Source organism: Ixodes scapularis, unplaced genomic scaffold (genome assembly GCF_016920785.2).
Source record: "Ixodes scapularis isolate PalLabHiFi unplaced genomic scaffold, ASM1692078v2 PGA_scaffold4__175_contigs__length_147842914, whole genome shotgun sequence".
Lineage (NCBI taxonomy): Eukaryota > Metazoa > Arthropoda > Arachnida > Ixodida > Ixodidae > Ixodes > Ixodes scapularis.
The window spans coordinates 94,460,872-94,471,219 of NW_024609879.1; the positions used below are offsets into that span (position 1 = coordinate 94,460,872).

General features: G+C 50.1%; 1 protein-coding gene across 1 annotated transcript in view; it reads left to right on the plus strand.

The window, feature by feature from the left end:
- LOC8024671 overlaps window positions 1–10,348 on the plus strand; it is a 288,655-nt gene that overhangs the window by 199,076 nt on the left and 79,231 nt on the right. The gene's annotated exons all lie outside the window — the stretch shown is intronic.

Sequence of the window (10,348 nt, forward strand, 5' to 3'; positions counted from 1 at the left end):
GATATACAGTGCGCACATACAACACAATTGCCATTCTCATATTTATTTATTTATTTATTTATTTTCATACTCTCAATGCCCGGAGGCTCTACAGAGAGGAGTGGGTGGTACAGATGAAATCGCTGGCAAGCTTCTTGAAGTATGTGACGTCCTGGATGGACACGATGGAGGCAGGGAGGTGGTTCCATTCGCTAGATGTTCTTGGAATAAAAGAGTCAGTTCGTGATGAGTTGAGCAAACGTTTATGAATGATAGGTTGTTAGCGTAATAATACATTTTTGTGTAGTGTTTTTTTTTTATCTTTCTGCTTCACTTGTTTGAATTTTCTTCTGAGCTGCCGCCTGTCTGGCACTTGGTATGGACTCTATAAAAAAAATGTTACGTTTTATTTTTGTTGGTTTACTGCCTGATTGAAGGGTACCAAACAGAATCGAAGACTCGCTATAAAGATTTCTGAGCTATTTCTTTTCGGTCCGACGGAAATACATACTGCAGAAAATGCAGCATGTATGCTTGCCTAGTCCTCAGCAAACACTGCTTCAGAAAAGTTCGTACTAAATAACAAAAATAAAAGCCCAGAATTTCCTAGGCACAACATTTCACGATGGCACAAGTAAAGTAAATGTTTATTGTTCACGAAAATGTGTTGTCTTGTATTCACGAATCAAACCCAAAATATTTATCGGTATTTTTTTTTTTTTATGAAGAAACAGTTTGGCATGGAAGGGTTAACAGGAACTGAAGTTCGTACAAATCTCGAGCACTTAAAGTTACATACATTTTATTAGTCTGTCCAGGACACACAACTACCGTTTTATCCGCCCAATTAAATAAAATTGTTTCAAAACATTCTTATTGAAATTGTATTTTGTAGGCAATATTCACGTACTTCGGTGTCTTTTCTTGTAGCCATACATTTTATAAGTCATTACTGATTTCTTACCTTACGATGGTCCAGGACATATTAATTAGTTATATCTTATTACATATTCTTAAATGCACAAATAATAAGAACATTTTAAATAGAAGAAGCTTTGTTTCTTGCAAAATGATAGCGAGATTTCTGCTAACTACCTGAAAAGCGAAACATAACGGAAATAAAGGTGCGCTAAAGCCAATAGAGCAATACAAACCTCATGTGAGATGTGGATGAGAGAGCTCTTCCTTGATGTGCGCTTAAATTATTGAGTCCTGAGTGTTCGACAAAACATACGACAGGCATTTCCACCTGAGTGTGACTAAGGGCGTCATGACTGTCTGAGTATACGCCCTAATTTTGTACGCATTCTTCCTCTAGACTAGGTTTAAAACGATTGTGGCAGTGTTAGAAGCGACCATTTCACATAGATAATGCTTAGACTGGACCTCGAAAACTGTTCAAAACTTTAGGTCTTTTTGAAGACCGGAAGCGATAAAGCGCTATTTGCTCGCTGATGCCACCAAGTTTGAAGTGTGCGCCACGTATGCTTGTAAAATGCAAAGAGTGGTAGTGCAGCTCGTCAAATTTAGACACATATGTTTGATTTAGTCTTATGTCTCGATGAATATGTTTCAACAGGTCTGAAATACAATGTTAATATGTCATCATGAATCGCTTCAAATTGGGAAAATGTTTTTCAGCACTGAGAAGTACGAAGCCAAATTTCATACCGCTGCCTTTTCTTTTATCTTCGTTCCGTGCCCGTTATTATGCACTAAATATTGCCGGGAAGATGAATATTTATTGACAACTTGGTCTAAAAACTGGGGATATTAATTTAGACTCTATTCATTGCATTACGAAGCCCTGCGTAATTGTTGCTTTCCTTATCAGCAGGAAAACCGTATACCTTTGATCTCTACGAGGCTGTTGAGAGGTTCGTAGAACGCATGGGCAAGATGTGCAACAGGGAAATAGTCTGGTGGGACGTTCATGGAATACAGGACGAGGTCAAGGGAGACCGTCGCAAGTACCCGCCGTGAGTCAATGAAAAATATTGCCCTGCGCTTACGTAGTCGAGTGGCTTGGTCTTGTTCATTCGTTGTACGCCGGGTTGTTTCTCGGTTTATTTTCCTACAAGATTAAAATAATGATTTTCTTAGGGCTATAATGCAAGTCATATTGGTGTTATGCTTTGCTCAAGTTTGTTGTATAAACTAGCAAACTTTAACCAACAAGGGTACGAGGCTTTTTGTTCGAAGTGGTTAAGCTGTTTCACTTTTTAAAAGTACGTTTCTCATCAGAGTATAGAAGTGTCGTCGCACGAAAGCATGTGCGCGTACGGTATTAGTTTTCTCACCATAAAAAGCTATAGGAGTGTACCCTACCTCATGTTACTGCTGGTGGACCTTCACAGTCTATGGAGAACCGGGATGGTTCTACGATGTGCCGATGTGAACCCTCGTCACACATGGGACTATCGCTTTCGAAGCGTAATTTATGTTAATGTTGTTTTTGGACGTTAAGCGAACAACTTGAATGAGCAGGTCGGTTGTCCTGAGACCATTTTAAACCATGTACGCCAGCCAAAAACTGTCTGGCAGTTTTAGCTTTCTAACAGAGTGAATATTTTGTGCATAAAACGCCAAAAGATGGTAAAGGAAAACAAAAATCCCATGTAATCCAGTCGGCAGCGCGCTGGTCTCACACGCAGGTGGCACCAGTTGAATTCACGGCCCCGATTGTCCTTTACCTATCTTCTTGTAAGTAGAATATTCGAGAAGGTTGGAGAACCATCTAGCTTGTTCATGTTGAGATTGTATAGTTGGAAGGGGATCGAGGCAGAATATGACCCCTTTCGAAAGACTTCCCCCTGTTGGCATGTCTGGAATCCTTACAGAATGGTGCACAAAATCCGAAACGTCACAGCACACTTTATGTGCTTTGTTGTATTAGAAGACAAGGCAAAAACACACCCGCAGAAAAAGAAGATGAGCGCAGTGGCGTTGCACTTTTGACGCTGTTTGATTAAATCGTCGGATCCTAGCGTTGGCCGCGCTCCAACGTTCGCTATATTATGTCATGACTTGTGCGTTCCACGACGTCAGTTGTTCCACCATTGCGCAGTGGTTTCCACATTCGAAAGGGGTCAATTCCAAGCTCACAGGGAAGGCTTAATAGGAGCTGCAACGCGCAGTATACGCCAGTTTTCCACCTGCACCTGCGCTCGGTCCTGCTGTGACACCGCCATCGTCGCACGTTATCGTCCGTCCAATCTTATTTTGTTTTGGCACAGGTTCGCCCTATTAAACATTTAGTCTTGCTTCAGTGCTTCGTCGTCTCATCAACTGTCATTCGTGACAATATACACATTCAGGACACCATAAAAGATATGTTCTCAGTGCTAATGCATAATAAGCACCTGGCCCCCTTTGCTCGAAGCCGGTTAACTTTAACCGCGGTAAAAAGTTACCCGCCTTTTCCTTGTAGGTACGTACAAGTACAGTCTCCGGCAATATGAAAGACCCACTGGGAGCGCGTGGCCGATGCGGTGGCTGGCGGGGGCGCTGCGAGCGCTCCGGGCAATTCCATACTGCTTCGAGGGGAGGACGCTCACTCGGGACTCAGCACAATCTGATAAGCGTGTTTCGCTTTAGCTGAGCCCGAGTGAGCGTCCTTTCCTCGAAGCAGAATGGAATTGCCCGGGGCGCTCGCAGCGCTCCCGCCAGCCACCGCCTCGGCCACGCGCTCCCAGTGGGTCTTTGCAGAGAGTGTACCTAGCCAAGTTTGACGAGGGCTGGATGAACGATAGCTCCGTGTTTTTTTTGTTTTTTTTTAATAGGGTGGTAGCTCGTGTTACCTACTGGTGGTGGCGAATATAAGGGGCTTTTGTGGAAAACTTTTTGGAAAGAAATGGGGGTTTTCACAACGCAGCGCGCAATACATTTGAGCTTAAAACATCTTTTTGTTGCTCGTAGTACAAATAATGGGTAAGGTTTACCAAAACGGGCCCATGTTTTGCAGATATTCAATGTTTCGTTGTCTGAAGTCGGGACAAGTCTTGTTGAGATGTCCTTCCCAGAGCGAGAGGACGACGAAATTCAGTGGTAGGAAAGATGGCGAAGAAGTGAGCAGTGAATGGCGGGCGGCACACCGGCAGCATGCATGGCTGACTAGCATGTAAGGACTGCAGATAAAAGGAAGTGTCTATTCTGCCGGCAGCCGGCACAATAACCGGGGGAAAAAAGTGCCGGCAGTAGTCGCCTATTGGGTCTCGTATAAAACGAATTATAAACACGCCTATTCTAAGCTGTGGATTAGCTCAGTGGGTAAGATGTGCGCCTCATACACGGCAGGATCTTAGTTCAATCCCCCGAGGGATTTTTTTTTTCTTCGGAATTTTGTTTTTTGTTGAGGTATTAGGCGAAATTTACGACATCTCTCTTTTAGAATTAACACTGAAAAAAACAAAAAAAAAAAACACGAATGTTGTTGACGAAACACTTCCTTTTTGGGGGTGAATGGAGGACAGCGGGGCTTGGGCCGGCCGGCACGCCGCCGCGATGCGGTGGTACTGGTGGGCCAAATAGGTCAATATATTTCTAATGAGCAGCCGCAGACTGTCGCCGCTAAAGGAGGGGGAGGGGGAGGGGCTATGTTAACGAGCTCCCCACTGATACACGCGCCGGAGGTGACTGCCGGTAGAATTTCGGAAAAATTATTCTGCCGGCTGCCGGCAGAATAGACACTGCCCAGATAAACCTTCTTCATAAAATGAAAATCGTGTACTTCGGCTCCAGTGGAATTTGGCACGCAGCCGGCTTTTGTTTGTCATGAATGTCTGGCCCTTCGAGTCAAGGTAATCCAGTAGGATTCCAATTCCGTTGCAATTTCGACAATTGCCGGATTTTTTTAGGCTGAAGAGTGGTAAGAATCGAAAGACGATATAAAAAAGGGGCGAGATCATTGCTCCCACTTTGCGATTCAACTGATCTAAGGAAAAGAAAAAGCCTCCTGCACCATTCATTGCTTACAAACGTGCCTGGTAGTGCAGCGGCTACGACACATTACTTCTGGAGCGAGCGACACTCGCTGGGAGGGCACCGCCATGTTTCCCCGCCGTTCCTGCTCTGCTAGTTACGTGATCTAAAATTCACCCTGGTAGGGAAATACGGTTAACTTTGTGCCTCGGTGAGAGTTAACCAGCTTCCAGAAAACGAGCCCTGGTTTTTACTATGGCATTCGCGATCGCATTCGTATGCTGTGCAGAAAGACCACATGTACCAAAGACCTAAACTTAATTAATAAAATGCTGCCTATTAAATAAGAGAAAATCACGACTTAGTTGTGCCGACCGTTGATCAGGTAGTTACTGCAAGGTTACCCTTCGAAACTACCAAAGAGCTTTTTAAACCTAATCTGGGGGGCCGCGAGGCCCTGCCACGTTATTTAAAGTGAGGACATAGAACGAGACAAGCGAACGACGTGTCTGCCTGTGATGGCGGCTTCAGAGCATTCTCTTGCACGCGCTCTCCGAGGCGCGTGCGCGTGCTGCGCCTCGCGCCATCTCTTTTATTTTCATGAGAAGAATGGATCTGTGGGTGCGTTGCACCCTACAGATATGCCCTGCCAAATATGTGGGGGGCCGCGAGGCCCTGCCACGTTATTTAAAGTGAGGACATAGAACGAGACAAGCGAACGACGTGTCTGCCTGTGATGGCGGCTTCAGAGCATTCTCTTGCACGCGCTCTCCGAGGCGCGTGCGCGTGCTGCGCCTCTAGCCATCTCTTTTATTTTGATGAGAAGAATGGGTCTGTGGGTGGCGTTGCAGCCTACAGATATGCCCCCCCCCCCCCCCCCCCCTTTAGCGAGGAGCCCCAACGAGCGATTAAATAAAACAAAAAGAAAAATGACAACACACAATTAGGGCGCTAGCTGTGGTGATGAGTTTGTCCAGTGGACTTGAGCAGACTTCCTGCGAGACTTCGGACTTTCTTCGCGCGTCTCACATGTGATGAGGTTCACGGGTGCGTGCTCCAGATGGGCTGGCTTTAGACCCTCGAGAGCGATGGTGTCTCGTCGTCCATTGATCTGTACAACGAAGCCACTTGGCTTCTTTTCCAGAACTGGGAACGGTCCCATATAGTGTGGTTGGAGCGGTTTCCGTCGGGCGGTTTGGCGCACGAACACATGCGTTGCACTGTACAAATCTTGAGAGACGTAAGGAGTCTTTGCAGATACCGCGCGCGTAGGAACTGGTCGTAGGTCTGCAAAAACCTCCTTCAGCTTTGTGGCGTAGTCTTCTGGCCTCGTGTTTGGAGACGGGTCGACCTGAAAAAAATCCGATGGTAATCGGAGGGTCGTCCCATAGACGAGTTCAGAGGTTGCACAGCCGAGGTCCTGTTTCAACGCCGTTCGAACTCCGAGTAAGACGAGTGGAAGCTGTTGTACCCAGAGGTCGGCATTTTAGGTCGCCCTCACTCACCCTCACCCTCACAGCCACACTGACCCAAGCCCCTCACTCACCCTCCCCCTCACAGCTACACTCACCTTCAGCCCCTCCCTCACCCTCACAGTCACACTCACCTTCAACCCCTCACTCACCCTCACAGTCACACTCACCTTCAGCCCTTCACTCACCCTCACTGAACCTCACGGCCCTCACGCACTCACCGCCCTCACGGCCCTCACGCCCCTCACTCACTCATGGCCCTCACGCCACTCACCGCCCTCACGCCACTCACCGCCCTCACGGCCCTCACCGCCCTCACGGCCCTCACGGCCCTCACCGCCCTCACGGCCCTCACGCACTCAGAGCCCTCACGCCACTCACCGCTCTCACCGCCCTCACGGCCCTCACCGCCCTCACGGCCCTCACGCCACTCACCGCCCTCATGCCACTCACCGCCCTCACGCCCCTCACCGCCCTCGCGGCCCTCACGGCCCTCACGCACTCAGAGCCCTCACGCCCCTCACCGCCCTCACGTACTCGTAGCCCTCACCAACCTCACGGCCCTCACGCCACTCACCGCCCTCACGCCACTTACCGCCCTCACCGCTCTCACGCCACTCACCACCCTCACGCCCTTGCGGCCCTCACACCCCTCACGCCCCTCACGCACTCATGGCCCTCACGCCACTCAGGCCAGCTTCAGATGGGGCGATTTCGCCCAGAAACTTTACGTCGCAACACCAGCAACACGGGCCGCCCGCGATCACACGCAGCAAACAATTGCTGCAATTTGCCATCGTCATCATAAAATTTTATTTTTCTTGCACTATTTAGACACAATTACGCTTTATAAACGTGTTTTTATGCATTTACACCTCGTTAAGAATACTAATGCACCTTTCTGAAACAGTTTATTTTCCAAAAACGATCGATTTCAAACCAGAACCAAGTCTTTCGGTGTCATCATCACCGGCACGAGGTATCACGTGAAAATTTTGCATTCCTGATTGAATGCAGCCGCCTCAAACGTATTCGAATTGCTCCGAGTTGCTTGCTTATTTCGAGCCGGACCCGATCTCAGTAATTCGTGTCGATCTAGGGAGAGCTAGAGAACAACCCGCCATTAACATCAAAATTGCTGAGAAAGATGCTCGATCTGAAGGGGGCCTCACGCACTCACAGCCCTCACGGCCCTCACCGCCCTCACGTCCCTCACCGCCCTCACGTACTCGTAGCCCTCACCAACCTCACGGCCCTCACGCCACTCACCGCCCTCACGCCACTCACCGCCCTCACGCCACTCACCGCCCTCACGCCACTACCGCCCTTGCGGCCCTCACGCCCCTCACGCACTCATGGCCCTCACCGCCCTCACGGCCCTCACGGCCCTCACGGCCCTCACGGCCCTCACCGCCCTCACGGCCCTCACGGCTCTCACCGCCCTCACGGCCCTCACAGCCCTCACGGCCCTCACAGCCCTCACGGCCCTCACTCACCCTCACACTCATGAATTTTCCTGGTTCAGAAACTCACTCACCCTCACCTCACCTGTGAAGATGAGGGTGAGTGAGGGCCCTCATGAGTGAGGTTTGCCGAGGTATGGTTGTACCCACTCCCTGGAGTTCGCGTGGGCCATGAGCGCGGACTTGAGGTGTCGGTGGAAACGTTCCACCAGGCCGTTAGACTGCGGATGGTATGCCGTTGTCCGGGATCTTGTCATGCCTAGGATTCGGGACAACTCGGTGATCAAGCTGGACTCGAATTGTCACCCTCTATCGGTGACGAGTTCAAAAGGGCATCCGAAGCGCGCCACCCAAGAGGACACGAAAGCCTCGGCGACGGTGGCTGCAGTCATATCAGGCAACGGTGTAGCCTCCGGCCACCTTGTGAAGCGGTCGATACACGTCAGGATGTATCGTTGCCCTTGGGGTGTCGGAAGGTTCCGACAAGGTCAAGGTGAACCTTGTCGAAACGGGAATCGGGCTGCAGGAAGCTCGTGTGTGGAGGGACTGGATGTCGGTGTATCTTGGCGCGTTGACATGCCAAACAGGTCCGTACCCAGTTTCGCACGCCGGACTTGAGCCGTGGCCACACATAGCGATTGGCCACTAGCTTCTGCGTCGCCTTCACGCCGGGGTGTGACAACGAATGAATGGCATCAAAAAGCTGCCTTCGTAGAGCAACCGGAACGAATGGGCGATGCGTTCCTGTGGATGTGTCGCAGACGATGGTGATGTCTCCAGGAAATTGGACGTCCTTCAATTGTAAAGCTGTGCTTGTTGTGCGTAGCCGCTGCAGCTCCTGGTCGGATGCCTGATGTTGAGCCAGCAACCTGATGTCGACTTGTGGAGAAGATGACGCCACGGCGTCAGTTCGGCTCAGTACATCAGCGGGGATGTTGGATGTACCTTTGATGTGCCGAATGTCGGTCGTGAACTCTGACAAGAACGAAAGTTGCCGTATCTCTCGAGGCGTGTAGGTGGAACCGGAATTTCGGATGGCGTACGTCAGTGGCTTGTGGTCCGTCCAGATGACAAAGGAGCGACCTTTGATAAAATGTCGAAAGTGCCGGACTGCCAAGTACGCAGCTAGCAGCTCCCTCCCAAAAACACTGTAGCGGGTCTGAGCGGCCTTTAACTTCTTAGAGAAGAAAGCCAGGGGTTGCCACTCGCCATCGACGTGTTGTTGCAAGACGGCACCTACAGCAGTGACTGAGGCATCGGTCATAATCGAGGTTTGGGCGGAGTGCTCTGGATGTCGCAAAAGCACGGCATTGGCAAGTACGTTCATCACTGCGCAGAAAGCTTGCTCCGCGTCTTCACTCCATGGTACGTTAGATAAGGGACGCGGAGACTTGGTCAGGAAAGAGTCAAGGGGCTGGACCAGTCTCGCGCAGTTCGGAATGAAACGGCGGTAAAAGTTTACCAGGCCGAGGAACTGGCGGAGCTTGGTGATCGAGGTAGGTCTTGGGAAGTCTCTGATCACTTGAACTTTCGACGGCAAAGGACTAATGCCGTGGCGGTCCAGTCGGTGTCCAAGGAAGTCAAGTTCTGTTCTTCCAAATTCACTTTTTGCGGCGTTGATAAAGATGCCGTGATCTGAGAGTCTTTAAAACAAAAGACGGAGGTGGTTGGTGTGCTCCTCCGGTGTTGAGCTAGCGACGAACAAGTCGTCAACGTAGGCGAATACGAAGGGAAGCCCGCGCGTGACAGCGTCGATGAACCACTGGAAGGTTTGAGCCGCATTACTGAGGCCAAAAGGCATACGGAGGAACTCAAACAAGCCAAACGGTGTAGTTATGGCTGTCTTCGGGATATCTTCGTCAGCGACGGGTATCTGGTGGTACGCGCGGGTAAGGTCAACCTTCGAAAAGATGGTAGTGCCTTGGAGGTTGACAGTAAAGTCCTGGATGTTCGGAAGAGGGTATTTGTCGGGCACTGTGTTCTTATTCAGTGCGCGATAGTCGCCACATGGTCTCCAGTCTCCGTTCTTCTTAAACACCATATGCAGCGGAGACGCCCAGCTGCTTGACGAGGGTCGGATGATTCCAAGCTCGAGCATATGCTCGAATTCTTCGCGAGCGATACGGAGTTTTTCTGGAGCCAGACGACGGGGTCGGGAATGAACCGGTGCGCCCGTTGTTTCGATGTGATGGTGAACATCGTGCGAAACCGGTCTTGTCCAGTCAGGGGCTCGCGTGAGGCTTGGAAAATCCTGGAGGGGAGGTTGGAATGGCCCGTCGATGTTGGAGCAGACTGACGCGAATCCTGCGGTGTCAGTTGTTGAGACGCTTTGCACAGAGAGTCGCGTTGTGGAGTCGAGCAGACGTCTCCCCTTGACGCCTACGAGGAGGCTGTGGTGATGTAGGAAGTCAGCGCCGATAATTGCGTTGCCTACGTCTGCGACCAGGAACACCCATCGGTAGACTCGTCTGAGGCCAAGATTTATGGTGATGGACCGTTCCTTGTAGACGGGGA